The sequence below is a fragment of the Geotrypetes seraphini genome, chromosome 8 (assembly GCF_902459505.1).
Source record: "Geotrypetes seraphini chromosome 8, aGeoSer1.1, whole genome shotgun sequence".
Lineage (NCBI taxonomy): Eukaryota > Metazoa > Chordata > Amphibia > Gymnophiona > Dermophiidae > Geotrypetes > Geotrypetes seraphini.
The window spans coordinates 67,672,742-67,687,562 of NC_047091.1; the positions used below are offsets into that span (position 1 = coordinate 67,672,742).

At 44.5% G+C, this 14,821-nt stretch overlaps 1 protein-coding gene across 5 annotated transcripts in view; it reads right to left on the reverse strand.

The window, feature by feature from the left end:
- Positions 1 to 5,435, reverse strand: part of LOC117365652 (solute carrier family 22 member 20-like) — a 60,530-nt gene extending 55,095 nt beyond the window's left edge. For 4 of the 5 annotated variants that reach the window (XM_033956273.1, XM_033956271.1, XM_033956274.1 and 1 more), the window contains exon 1: positions 4,218 to 4,390. The gene's annotated coding sequence lies outside the window, so the exon portion shown is untranslated. Of the gene's footprint in view, positions 1 to 4,217; positions 4,391 to 5,319 lie in introns of those variants that run through there. The other variant, XM_033956272.1, reaches the window with a different exon arrangement.
- Between the last annotated feature and the right edge of the window lie 9,386 nt (positions 5,436 to 14,821).

The window sequence follows — 14,821 nt, forward strand, 5'->3', positions numbered from 1 at the left end:
CAGCTGCTCTGGCCAGTGCTGGCTTCCCCTGCTCCGCTCCTCAAGAAAGCGGCAGGGAACTTCTCGCCACCCAAACTTTTCTCGCAGATTGCTTCCAAAATGGCTCCGCAGCCCCCCCCCCCCTCCTTGGCTGAGTCAGCTGCCAGTTAACTTTTCGTGACTGGGATTTCTGGGCTCAGAAAGGGAAGAAGAGTAGCAAAAGTAGCTTTAAAATTAACGAGTCCCCTGGCAAAGTGCAGTCCTCAGCTTTTCACTTCCCCATGTTTTTTTTTTGGGTGGGGGTCAGGATTCCAGTTTTTCCGCATATCCCGGGTGCATATGGCAAGAAGGTAAACTTTGCAAAGGGAGCGTGCAGAGGTCTCGCTGTAGCTCGGTGAGCATTGACAGCTGGGGGTGGGGGGAGGAGGCGGCAGCAGACTTTCCCTGCTCTCTGTATTTTGTGAATTGCTGCTCCAGGAGCACAGGTTGCTGTCTCCATAGAGACGGGCAGGGCTGTAAAGCATCTCGGAGGAGTGCCACGGGTCAGACCTGGCACCTAACCCTTTGCTGCCTCCCTGTGGTCTGTCCTGACAGAGCCAGACGCATGGGCGCACTTAGGAGGCTGTGATCCCTGCTGCCGTGATGTGTGACTATGTGCCGAATTCAATTTGTGGCGTGTGGGGCGGCTTGCAGTGCTTGCGCCAGTTTGGAGCACAGATTGAGCAGCGGTTTGTCTCTACAAGGGCAGGAGGGTGTTGTGCAGGTGCTTCGAGGTGTGCTGGTAAGAAGTGGAGGGGGAGAGGGAAAGGGGGCTGCTTTGAGGGGAGGGGTATGCTGGGGGGCAGACAGCAATCATGCTTTGCTCCAGGAGGGGGGGAACAGAAAGGGGCCACAGAGACACAGGCAGGCATGGCGCAACAGAGAAATACAGGGACAGGGGGAAGTAAAATGAAGGGAGAAGGGCTGCTGCTGGACAGGGGGAGCATAAACAAATAAAATGTCACTCCATATGTATTGAATCAGAAAAAAAATCTAAAAATGTTCTTCTTTACTGTTTTTAGGAACTGTGCTCAGAGTTCAATACAGTGTCAGAAGAATGGTATATATCTCTCTAGTTGATTACGCAAAACCAAACAGGTTATAGCTTTATCATTTTGGATATGAAACTCTAAAAAGAATAAAACTTAGCTTTAGAGTTTCATACCCAAAATGATAAAGCTATAACCTGTTTGTTTTTGCATAATCAACTAGAGAGATATATACCATTCTTCTGACACTGTACTGAACTATGCAATGATTGGGTGGTGAGGCGGTTTTATAGCCTTCATGACTGAGCACAGTTCCTAAAAACAGTAAAGAAGAACATTTTTAGATTTTCTTTCTGATTCAATACATATGGAGTGACTTTTTGTTTGTTTATGTTCTCTTTTGTCACTCAACAGCTTAGTACTGTGTGAGTTATATTGCCTCTCTGTTTGGTTTTTTGGACAGGGGGAGCGGGCAAGGGGTGGTGGTGGACAGCCGAGGAAAGAGAGAGACAGAAAAAAAGAATGAAAGACAGACAGTGGCCAAGGAGAGAGAAAGAAAGACAGACACACACATCTGTTCTAGATTCCGTTAATGTAACAGGCTTAAAGACTAGTAACTGTATATAGGGTTACCATTCAGCAGTGCATGGTATCACAGTTTTGCAATCAAGGTGTGGAGTTTGAGGTATCTATCTAATACAGTGGTCTCAAACTTGCAGCCAGGGAGCCACATGTGGCCCGCCAGGTACTATTTTGAGGCCCTCGGTATGTTTATCATAATCACAAAAGTAAAATAAAACAGTTTCTTGATCATATGTCTCTTTAGCTATAAATTACAATATTATTATTAAGACTTAGCCAAAAGGACAGATTTATAAACTATAAAGAGTTTTACTAAATGCAAAATTGTCATTTCTTTAATAAGACATTAGCTATTTTTTTCTGAGGCCCTCCAAGTACCTACAAATCCAAAATGTGGCCTTGCAAAGGATTTGAGTTTGAGACCACTGATCTAATGGTATAATCTAACACATGTAGAGTATATCTTCTCATTCTTTGAACAAGGGGGGCTGTAAAGCTGAACATTTCTCCCTGCTTCTCAGTCTCTCACCACCTAATACAATACAATTATATCACTGATAACTAACGTGACCATTTATTTTTTTCATCAAAACGGGACATCTATTAATATTCAGCCCCGCCCCCATCCCACCCTAGCCCCACCCCCAATTTCATCCATTCATTTTTCATGCACACACAATATCTTATTAATTCATAATGGTAAACATAAAATTAAAAAAAAAACACAAAGCACGCTGTACACAGAGAAAATGTTAATTATCATTTACCAGTTTTGGGGTTTTTCCAAGATGTCAAGGCAGATTACTTTAAAATATGCAATGTCACCTCAGTAACTATAGAAAAATAGACAAATATAGTGCAAAATGTAGACAGCAGATATAAATTCTCAAAACGGACACATTTTGATCACTAAATTAAAAAAAAAAAATCATTTTTCCTACCTTTGTTGTCTGGTGATTTCATGAGTCTCTGGTTGCACTTCCTTCTGACTGTGTATCCAATCTTTCTTTCGCATCAAACATTTCTTTCACAATCTAGCCCCATCCCCTTTGGATCCAGGTCTCTCTCTCTTTTCCCTCTGTTTCCCTCCCCAGATCCAGTGTCAGTTCTCATTTGTACCTTTGTTCCAGGTCTCCCTCTCTCTCCCTCCTCTGTTATGATCTTAAATCTCCCTGTTCTTCCCCAGGGTCTCTCCCTCTCTGTCTGAACCTCCCATAGTCCTGCATCTGCCTCCTGTCTTTCCCCTTTGGTTCAGGTCTTTCTCTCTCTAGTCTTTCTAATCTGCTTACAAACCCCTCCCCTTTCTCGCCTCCCTTTCTCCTTCCCTCCCAGCAGATTTTAGCATATCTCTCTCCTCCTTTTCTCCCCTCAGATCTGGTATCTGTCTCCTTCCTCTTTTCCTCCTCCCAGGTCTGGTATCTGTCTCCTCCCCTTCCCCCCTGCTCAGGCATCTCTCTCTCTCTGCTCCCTTCCTCCTGTTCTTCCTTCTCAATTTATTTTCTGCCTCTGTCTAAATTCTTTCTTGCTATTCAGTCCTCAATTTCCCTCTTTCATTGTGTCTACCTATAGCTTGCCACCTCTTTCCCTCACCCCTTCCAGTATCTAACTCTATCCTCTTCCCTCAATCCAGCATGTGCCCTTTTTTCTTTCTTCTCTCCACTTCCTTCCAGCGTCTACTCCCCTCTCTCACCCCCTTCCATTCAATGTCTGCCCCCCTCCACACACTTCTATTCAGCATCTGTCCACCCTCTCCCTCACACTTCCATTCAGCACCGGTCCCCCTCTCTGTACCCCTTCCATATACTGTTCACCCTCTCTCACTCCTCCCATCTACTTCCCTCGCTGCCCTTTCCATCCAGTGTCCACCCTCTCTCTCAGTGTCCACTCTCTATCTCTCTTCCATATGGCAATTTCCCTCTTTCTATGTCCCTTCAATAAGCTGTCTGTCCTGTGTCCCTTCTCTCCTTTGTACATGATTCATTTCAGCTTCACCCCTCTTCATTTTTCTGTCTCCACCCCTTCCCCTGTGCTCTGGCATCTGTCTCTTCTCCTTTCCTTCCTTCTCTCTCAACCCCATGGCCTGGCATCACACACATTTCCTTCTCTTCTACCTCCCCCTCCCCCTCCATGCTCTGGCATCTCCTCTCCTTCCTTTCCCTCTGGTCTGACATCTGTCTCTTTAGTTTCCCTTCCCTTATACCCTGGCACCTCTCTGCTCTCCTCTTCTATCTCTTCCTCCCCCTCCATTATCTGGCATTTTCTCTCCTTCCTTTCTCTCCCTCCCTCCTTCCTTGCCCCTAGTCTGGCATCTGTCTTCTTCCCCCTCCATGTGCAAGTGATGGGTAAATGCAGATACTCGGTTAGAGAGTTGGCCTTAGAGTGCTGGTAAAAAAAATTGAAAAATAGGACTTTAGAAGTGGTCCTTTGAATACTGGTTACACTTGTAAGAGAGCCCATAAAATCCTGGTTTTGTAGAATGGTCAGACACACTGGATGCTAATCGTTTTGAATTTTCTTCTTCTTCTCCTTCCTTAAGGTACATAAATAAAACAGAAAATGCAAAACGATTAGCATCCAGTGTGACTGATTAGAAGTCGACTGCTCGAGTTTTGTTCGCTGGGCGGTTACCCGTCAGCTGCTGTGGCCCTCGGGGTGTGGCGGGCAGTCTGCCACCTTCACGAGCTCTCTCTCCGGTCTGGGCCCATCTCCGTTGCCCGGTGACCCCCAGCGGAGGCAGGTAGTGGGTGGGAGATGGCAAAGCGTCCTCTTGTCTCCACAGTAACGGCCCGTTAGTGATTTGAACTCAGGCCGCGGGGCTCTAACACGTCACGCACTCAGAAACAGGGATGACGTCATTTCCTGTTTCGGATGCGAAGGGAAGCCAGTGCGTGTAGTGTGAGAGCCCCGCGGCCTGAGTTTGGTTCGCTTGCAGGCAAGAGAGTCGTGAGGGAGTAAAGGGAGGGAAGAAGACCTCACCAGACAGTCGGGGTGGGGGGCGGGAGGCCCTGCCCTTTTTGCTTCCTCCCCCCCCCCCTAACGCGGAGCTGAAAAAGGGAAAACGGACGTTACTGATAACGCACCCTTCGAATAAAACAGAATAGCGGTTTGCAATAAAAAGATACAAGTAGCATCAATTCGTATTAAAAAAAAAAAAACAAACCCAAGAATATTCTGAAACAATAAACAAAAATCTCTAAAAATATACTAAAACAGTCAATAGCCTGAAGGCAGTCAAACTCATCCAAATGCTAGAGAAAATAACGACAACTTTAGTCCTATATTTCAAACAGGAAGGTGACATCAGGGTTTCCCAGCTCTTTAGAGTCTTGGGCTTATCTACATTAATAGTGATGTGAGATACACTAGCCTTCTTTAAACAGGCAGGACAGATATGAAGAGGGCTCAAAAGGGGAAAAGAATATATAGTTAGTCCTCCCCAAAGAGCTCTGAATAGTTACAGATTATTAGTCATACCATTCCATCATCACATAAGAATACTTATAGATTCAACTACAGTAGTCTCTTTTCCAGATTGAACAAAATGGAGAGAAAGTACAGTGACACACATAGACCGGTGACTTTTGAAACAAATGTAGCAGGAGGTGGCTCTGGTTTTCCCCCAACTACCGTAAGTTATATATACAGTACACAGCCACCCACCTACATACACACACATATATAGAACATATGAGGAAAAGAGACATGCAGACAGTCCCCAAGTTACACTTACTTATCTGAATTATTTTCCTTTACTCAATCCAAGCATTCTTGCAGTTCACACAGCCTTTTCACTTTTCCATCTGTCCAAGGCTGTCGTTATACAAAATACCACTAATCTTTGCTTTCTTATCAGGCTGCTTTCTGGGACAAGGAACTGAAACTTTTGTTATTGAGTTCCATGTCTTACAATCATTTTCGAAAGCAACTGAAGACACATTTGTTCGCAAATTAATCAATTTTCTTTAGATTGTATTATTTGTTAAATTTTTTAAACCGCATCGAACTTATCGGTTATGCAGTATAGAAATGACTTGTTCTGTTCAGACATCCAACTTAAGTACGACTCATACTTAAGAACACGACTGCGGCTTCATTTCATTTCACTGAGCAGTATTTCCAGTGGCATAGACTCCTACCTTCTCCTGTAGCAGATTCAGGAATGATGCATGGTCACATTAAGTACAGTGTGTGGTTGTGCATGCTGTACCTTAGAGGGAACACTGGCGCTTTTGTCAGCTGGGAGCAGAGGTAAGCAGCAAGAATCTTAAAATCTATAAGTTCTGAGTTACGTGCAAATGCAACTTAAGAACAGCTTTAAAAAAGTAATTCTTAACCCGGAACTGCCTGTGCATACATACACACTGTTGCTGGTTTTGTTCCCCACAGATAACTCTGGAGATGGTCCTTCTCCTTCCGCTCCTCACTATAGATTCCTGCCTACTCTTTTCCTACCCTTGGTTCTTCTCCACACATAAATTGCACTTTCCTGTTCCGTCCACTGACTTCCTCCCTAGACCCAGACTCCAGTTCCCTGCATGGACAGAAGAAAGCAGAGGTTGGTATAGTGCAGTCTGATGGCTCAGTTACCTCTGCTGCTGTTTGTGACTGCCAGAGCTTCTCCCCTGCTGCTGCTCCTAATACTGAGTCACATCCACTGCACAGTGCATGCTCATCCCACTTTACTCAGGCTGGGAATTAGGCAGAGGAGGGAAAGAATAAAAGAGGAGGTTCAAAAAGTTGAAAGAGGGAGTGCCCTGGTTAATGTTTGCACAGCTCTGCATGAGTGGTTACTCTGAGGACAATGGCCTGCATGAGCCCAGAACAGTGAAATGCTACAAGTCCAAATTTTTGGGGCTCGTGCTGTAATTAGAAAGGAGAGGGAATGGTGTCTCTAGTTACTGTCATAGGTGACAAGATTTCAGAATGACTGAGGGTGCCAAGCACAATACAAATTATACTTCCTTGGGAAAACTGAAGGAGCTTGCTCAATACTATGCAGCCAGTGGCATCCACAGAGCTGGATCTTATGGTCAAGTTTCAGCTCAAGGCATTAACAAGGTAAGGTACTAGCTCAGGGCATCAAAGCCTGCCTCTCTGGCTCAGCCTTCACAGTGGTGAGAGTGTGTTGTGTTCACTTCTCCACAGGACCACTGGCACTGCCTTAGATTGAAAAAATGAGGACAGTTACATTCTGTTTTTGTATTTAAACCTGGGACAGTGCCGGTAGCTAAGCTCAGAGGAAAGCACAGTGCTGAGAGCAAAGTGACTTGCTCTCGCTGCTGTAGAAGAGCATGTAAAGCTGATTCTGATGGGGGGTAAGGTGGAGCCAGAGCAAAAGTAGGTTCAGAGCACCACAACCCTTTGAGCCAGTGCTGCCAGCAAGTCCAGATACCAGTGTGGACCTGTGCATTGAGCAGAGATGACTTTTCCATGGCACACAGGAGCAAGTCTGATAGTCAGGATCAGTGCCGCCATCAGAAATTTCTGGGCCCCTTACTGAGCAATCCTATTGGGCCCCCCACGCACCCCTTCCCCCCGCCGACCCCCCCTTTCTTCCATGGGCCGAATACACACATACTTTTCTGCTAATGCTCCACCTAAGCCAGTCCCGTAAAATCTTCTCACGTCCATTGGGTGATTTGGCATAGAGGAGATATTCATAAAAAGAACGTCCGTCAAGATCTTTACTCATAGACTGTGCCATTTGCTTTAAATCATCTTCCATCATTAATCCAAATTGCACAATTCTTTCTCTGTCTTTGTCCTGAATGGCATCTGGCCACATTGCTGGATCCTTCCAATCAACAAATTTATGAGCAGGCGCGGAGGACGCATTTTTAAACAAATGTAGTTTATCCTTGTACTCCTTATGTAATTTTAATCATCTATGGATATGTTTGTATGTTTATTGTTCAAATGGTTTTATTTATTTCCCCAAATTTATTTTTGTTATACGCATTGAAAATATTTGATATTGCGTTTAAATCAAAATCTCAATAAACTTGAAACGAGTGCCCGTGAGATTGTGGGAGGGTTAAATACTCAAAACTTAGAAGATTAACAATTTACTTAAAGTTTTTGCTACGCCAGATTTCTGGTATCTTTACATACAGTGGCGTAAGTAGCATATGTAACACCCGGGGCCCATCATTTTTTGGCACCCCCCCCCCCATCTGTAAGAAAAACATGATTTTTAGTAACAAACCACACGTCGCACATGAGTACCTAGGAAAAGGCAGCATCTTACATATTGCAGTGAGCAGTACATCAATACACCCATTGTAAAACTAAACAAGCCAGACCAGCACAGATCAATCCTACACCGTCAATCCTAACAGAAAACCATGTCTTTCGAACACACAGAACACAGAAAACACCTTCGCCTAGTATGGAATATGTCATCACAAACTAACCCCTCACTCTTTTACAAAACTGTAGTGTGGATTTTAGCCACAGTGGTAACAGCCCTGACGCTCATAGAATTCTGAGCATCAGAGCTGCTACCATCACGGCTGGCGCTAAAAAACGCTCCATAGTTTTGTAAAAGGGGGGATAAAATAGAAATACACAGTTTCAACGCTCTAGCTCAGAGGTGCCCAAACTTTTTGAGCTTGTGAGCTACTTTAAAATGACCAAGTCAAAATGATCTACCAACAATAAAATTAAAAAACACAAAGCACACTATACGCTGAGAAAATGTTAATTATCATTCCTATTCTGGGATTTTTTCAAAGAGGTCAAGGCAGATGACTCTATGCATTGTCACCTCAGTAACAACCATACAAAAATAGACAAATATACCCTCCATCCTTTTTATTAAACCACAATAGCAGTTTTTAGCGCAGGGAGCTGCGCTGAATGCCCAGCGCTGCTCTTGACGCTCATAGGCTCCCTGTGCTAAAAACCACTATTGTGGTTTAGTAAAAGGGGACCATATTGTAAAATATAGACAGCAGATATAAATTCAGAACTGTGCATAGTAAGTGAAGGGAAGTTTTCATCTCTGGGAATTTACCCAGTTTACTATTAAGTTATTTGGGCAAATTCCTTTGAAAACTGTGGTAATACTGCCTCCACTTTGCTAAATTTAAAATAAAATCATTTTTCCTACCTTGTCTGGTGATTTCATGAGTCTCTAGTTGCACTTTCTTCTTCTGACTGTGCATCCAATCTTTCTTCCCTTCTATCAGCCTGTATGCTTTCTCTCCTCCACACCTCATTCCCTCCCCCAACTTTTTCTTCCTCTCTCCCTGACCTTTCTTTCTTTTTTTCTGTTTTTCTTCTTTCCTTCTGTTTCCCTGCCTGCCCCCTTTCTTTCTTTCTTTCTCCCTGCCGTTCCCCAAGCCACTGCCACTGCCATCGGGGAACAAGACAAACCAATGGATAACAGGCGCCGACGCATGCTCTCCCTGCTTCGGGCCGATCAGTCTTCCTCTCCCCGACGTCAATTCTGCCGTCGGAGAGGAAGTTCCGCCCAGCCAGGCAGCGATTGGCTGGCCCAAACTTCCTCTCCGACTGCAGAATTGATGTCGGGGAGAGGAAGACTGATCAGCCCGATAGATTAGATCGCCACGACAAAGTGAGTCCTGGGTGATCGACTCACTTTGCCTTGGCGAGCTACTGGCGCCCCTGCCTTAGAACACTGCCTAGGACCCTGGGGGAGCCCGGGCCCCCTGTCAGCTCCGGGCCTCTGAATGCAGGACTGGTAGTACTGCCCTGATGGCGGCCCTGGTCAGGATATCCTGATTTGTAAGATTGTAAGAGACATGAGAAGGGGATGCGGACCTTCCCATAAAACTGACCTCACAACAACCCAATTGCTGTATATAACATCGGTTTAGTAGCAATAGCCAAAAGTCAGCTTTTCATGGAACAACAAGGTACAGCACTTTGAGCCAATGGATAGAGAATGACACGGGGAAAAAATCTGTCCCCGTCACCGCCCCGTCATCAGCCCACCATCCTCTGCACCGCCCCGTCACCGCCGTTCCCTTCACCGCCCCGTCACCGTCACCGCCATCCCTTTCACCGCCCCGTCACCGCCACTGCCATCCCATTCACCGCCCCGTCACCGTCCCCGCTGCATCCATATAAGCCTTAGTACTGTAATATTTAGCTTATTCCTTTCTTATAAATCAAAGTTCCTGCTGCTGAACTAGAGAAAGAGATGTTCAGCTGGCAGGGCTTTGTTTATAAATTTTTATCAACACAACTAATATACTATTTTATCCTAAAGCAAAAAATAAATAAATAAATATAATTTTTTTTTCTACCTTTGTTGTCTGGTTTCTGCTTTCCACATCTTCTCATTGAATTCCTTCCATCCACTGTGTGTCTTCTCTCTGCGTCTTCCATTTGCTGTTACTGTGCCTCTCCCTTAACCCCCCCCCCCCAATTGGTCTAGCACCCATCTTCTTCCCTCCGCTCCCGCATAGTCTGGCATCTGTCTTCTTCCCACTCTGTCTTCCACATTTCCCTTGGGGGTCTGTTCCTCTCCACCCTCCTTCAATGTCTGTTCTATTCCTTTCCACCACCACCCTTCCCTCCCTCCTTTACCATCTGTTCCTTTCTACTACCCTTCAGCTCCTCTCGCGTGGCCTATCTACCTTCCTTCCTCTTATTTTCATGGCACGTTACAATGTAATTTGTGCAAGCCACTGGAGCCTGCAAGCTCGGTCCCTGTCCCATCCCCACAAACCATCTCGCTTCTGTGCTCCTATTTTCTCCATTTCTAATATCTCCCCTATGTATCTGTCATTGCCCCCCCTGTGTCCATATACCATCCCCATGGCATGTCCCCTTTATGTCTCTGTCCCTATGCCCCATGCACATAATTTCCCCTCTTTCTGTTACCTTCCTGTGTCCAGATTTCCCCTATCTTCCTCTTCCATACCAGTGTGTCTCTTCTTTTCAACCCCATCTAGCTTTTTTCCCTCTTTCTTCCCCCCCCCCCCTGCTTCTAGCATCTGGCTCACCTGCCAGTCCTTCCCTTTCTTTCCTGCTGTGGGTTTTTCTTTCCGACTTCATCCCCTTGGCCCAGAATCCTTTTCCCTTTCACTCCCTCCTTCCAATTTGAGCCGGGAACACTAGCGATCGCACGGTCCCCACAGCCACTACCTGCCTGCCCAATCGATCCTAGTGTTTATCCAGCTCTCTCCCTTCTCCTCACCTTAGTTTATAGGTTTTCTTTTTCGGCGACCTGCACGCTTTCCCAAAGAGCCGCGCACGCGCGGCTGCTCAGTGTTCAATCTTCTGCTCTGCTGCAACTTCCTGTTTCCGGTTGCGTCAGAGCAGAAGATCGAAACTGAGCAGCAGCGGGTGCACGGCTCTTTGATAGCGTGCGGGTCGCCGAAAAAGAAAACCTACAAACTAAGGTGAGGAGAAGGGAGAGAGCTGACTAAACACTAGAATCGATTGGGCAGGCGGGTGTGAGCTGCGGGGACCGCGCGATCCTTCATGCCTCACTGCGGGGACAAGACCATTCACCGCCCTGCGGGCGGTGAATGGCCTTGTCCCCGTCGCCGCAGCGACTGCTAGTTTTCTTCCCCGTTTTCGGCGGGTGACCCGCGGCTAAAATGCGGTGGCCGCGGGTAAACCGCCACCGTGACATTCTCTACCAATGGATACATAGAGAGGCCACCTTCTGTTTATGGATCCACCCTAAAGCTTAAGCCAGCCGGTATGCCACTTATATACTTTTAGTTCAGTAACCTAGCCTGGTTACAGATTACATACTCACTTTCTATTGGATTGACACATTCATCATATCTATTAATTGTATAGACTGCATTTTTATCTCGGAGCCATATTGAAGCATGATGTAATCTAGTGTCAAAACTGACCTTTCTGTTTCCCTGACAATGCATTCTTAATACCAAGTTCAATCATTTATGAGAGCAGGCCCCCTCCTTCCTGAGCTTCATTGTCCTTCATTAGTAGTTTAGATAACTTTTGGTAGGACATCTTATCCTGCAGTAATGGTGCCTAGGCTTATCTTCTTGTTTTGGGTTCGTCGTCTTCTGGAAAGTCCTAAAATATCCAAGCCTGTTACAGTCAGCAGATAACCAATGTTGTAATCTGCTGACTGTAACAGGCTTGGATATTTTAAGACTTTCCAGAAGACAACGATCCCAAAACAAAAAGATAAGCCTAGGCACCATTACTGCAGGATAAGATGTCCTACCAAAAATTATCTAAACTACTAATGAAGGACAATGAAGCTCAGGAAGGAGAGGGCCTGCTCTTAGAAATGATTGAACTTGGTATTAAGAATGCATTGTCAGGGAAATAGAAAGGTCAGTTTTGACACTAGATAACATCATGCTTCAATATGGCTCCGAGATAAAAATGCAGACTATACAATTAATAGATATGATGAATGTGTCAACCCAATAGAAAGTGGGGCAAAGATGAATCTCTTACAGAGCATTTTGTTTCTTCTTGCTGACAGAGAGAAATATGATTGTCCAGAAACTAGAATTCAATAGCACATTGTCTCTCTTCAAAATACTGTATAACTTTTGGGGTCTCATAGAGATCTGCACCTACATTTTCATGAAGGTCCTACTCCTGATTCTTCCTCATACATCACCTACAGTGCTTGTTAACTGACTGGTATGTCTCAGTTGACCCCTGCAAAGAGAAACTTTGTGGTTGGGTTTCAAGTTTTATTTATTTTTGATATACCGTTTATCAAGCAAATGACTAAACGGTTAACAATAAAATAAAATAATGAAAATAAAAAGTCTTAAATAAGTTAAAGTAAAATCATATCTATGGCTAAAAAAGAAAAAGGGAAACATTTACGCATTGACGTACATGAGACGAGAGGGTAAATAGGGGAAGGAAAGTTTGTAAATACATCGAGATAGAAAATAAAAATAAAAGGAGGTAAATGGGAAAGGGGAATACATTAGGAAAGGACTTGCTTCAAAAGAAGCGTTTGATTGCCTAGGTATTTCTGAGAGAGTAAATGAATTAACAAAGGAAGATTGGATTAAAGAGTGTAGGCATCTTTAAATAGAAAGGTCTTGAGTTTGGTTTTAAATTTTTCTAAAGAGGTTTCTAAGCGAAGGTCAGTTGGAAGGGCATTCTACAGAGAGGGAGCAGTGACAGAAAAGATGGATTTACGGGTAGTGTCATAAAAAAAGTTCCCGTATTGAAGGAATAGTGAGTAGATTTTGGTTGCTAGAAGCATATGGAATTAGAAGTTTATCTATAAAAGCTGGCTGGTGGGAGTTTTTTGTTTTGAAAGTAAGAAGGATTAATTTATAGGTAAGATGATGCGTGATGGGTAGCCAGTGTGTTTGGCAGAGGAGAAGAGTAATGTGATCATATTTTTTGGCGTGGTAGATTAATTTGACGGTCGTATTTTGCAGTAGTTGTAAGTGTCAGATTTTTTTCAGGGTTATACCTTGGTATAGGGCATTGCAGTAATCTAAAGTTGAAATTACAAGGGAATGAATCAAGATGTTGATGGAAGAGGGATCAAGAAGAGAGAAAATAGAGCAGATGAGCCTTAGCTTATGAAAACATTTCTGGGTAACTGCACTGATTTGCTGATGAAAGGTAAGGTCGTTGTCAAGGATGACTCCAAGAAGTTTAACTTTGTTGTCCATTTGAATGGGGGAGGAGTCAATACGGATAGGTACACATAGGCATCCATCAGTAGAGGTTGGAAAAAGGACACCTGTAATTTTAGAAATGTTCAAGGAAAGTTTATTATGCCGGAGCCAAGAACTAATTTTGTCAAGTTTGGAGTTGATTTTGATTATTTCTTCAGGGGATGTAGAGATTAGGGGGTGAAATAGTTGGATATTGTCGGTATATGTGAACACAGTAAAGCCTATGGATTGCACTAGGGTGAGTAAAGGAGTCAGAAAGATGTTGAAAAGAAGAGGAGAGAGGATTGAGCCTTGGGGGACTCCATAGTTTTAAGCGATAGTAGAACTGGGCCTATGTGAAAAAACTTTTGATCTCTTCACAAAGAGACAGAGATGCACTACAAGAGGGAACCTGCCAAAATAAACAACCTGCATACAGATTTCTGCTAAGCTAACCCCCCTCCCCACCCAAGAGAGCTATCCCAGGCTCCTGAGAAGGATCATGACGCCTCAAAAGAAATCATTTTAAGAACATAAGAAGTGCCATCTCTAGATCAGACCCTTGGTCCATCAAGTCCAGCGATCCATACATGCGGAGGCCCCGCCAGATGTACATCTGGCGCAATTTTTAGACACCCATATCCTTCTATGCCTCTTGTAGGAGATGTGCATCTAGTTTGCTTTTGAAACCTAGGACGGTCGATTCCACAATAGCCTCCTCTGGGAGAGCATTCCAGGTGTCAACCACTCTCTTCGTGAAGCAGAACTTCCTGATATTTGTCGTGAACTTGTCCCCCCGTTGCTTCATTCCATGTCCTTTTGTCCGGGTCGAATTGGACAATGTAAATAATATTTTCTGCTTTATTTTGTCGATTCCTTTCAGTATTTTGAAGGTCTCGATCATATCCCCTCGCAGTCTCCTCTTCTCAAGGGAGAACAATCCCAGTCTCATAAGTCGATCATCGTATTCCAGTTTCTCCATACCCATTACTAGCTTTGTTGCTCGTCTCTGCACCCTCTCCAGCAGTTTTATATCCTTCTTTAGGTTGGGGGACCAATGTTGGACGCAGTATTCCAAATGGGGTCTGACCATTGCTCTATAAAGCGGCATTATGACCCTCTCGGATCTACTCGTGATTCCCTTCTTTATCATGCCCAACATTCTATTTGCTTTCTTTGCCACCGCCACACATTGTGCTGATGGTTTCAGGGTCTTATCTATCAGTACACCCAGGTCCTTTTCTTGTTCGCTCTTACCCAGAGTTGCACTTGACATTCTATACTCGTATTCCTTATTTTTTCTGCCTAAATGTATTACTTTGCATTTCTCCACATTAAATTTCTCTGCCCATTTCTCTAACTGACACAAGTCGCTCTGGAGTTCCTCGCTATCCTTCTGCGATCTGATCGCCTGGCATAGCTTTGTGTCGTCTGCAAACTTGATGATCTCACTGGATGTTCCTTCTTCTAGGTCATTGATATAAATATTAAATAAGATCGGCCCAAGTACCGAGCCCTGGGGTACACCGCTAGTCACTTTCTCCCAGTCAGAGAACTTCCCCTCTATGCCCACTCTCTGCTTTCTGTTTTCCAGCCATTTGCCTATCCATCTTTGTATATCTCCCTCTA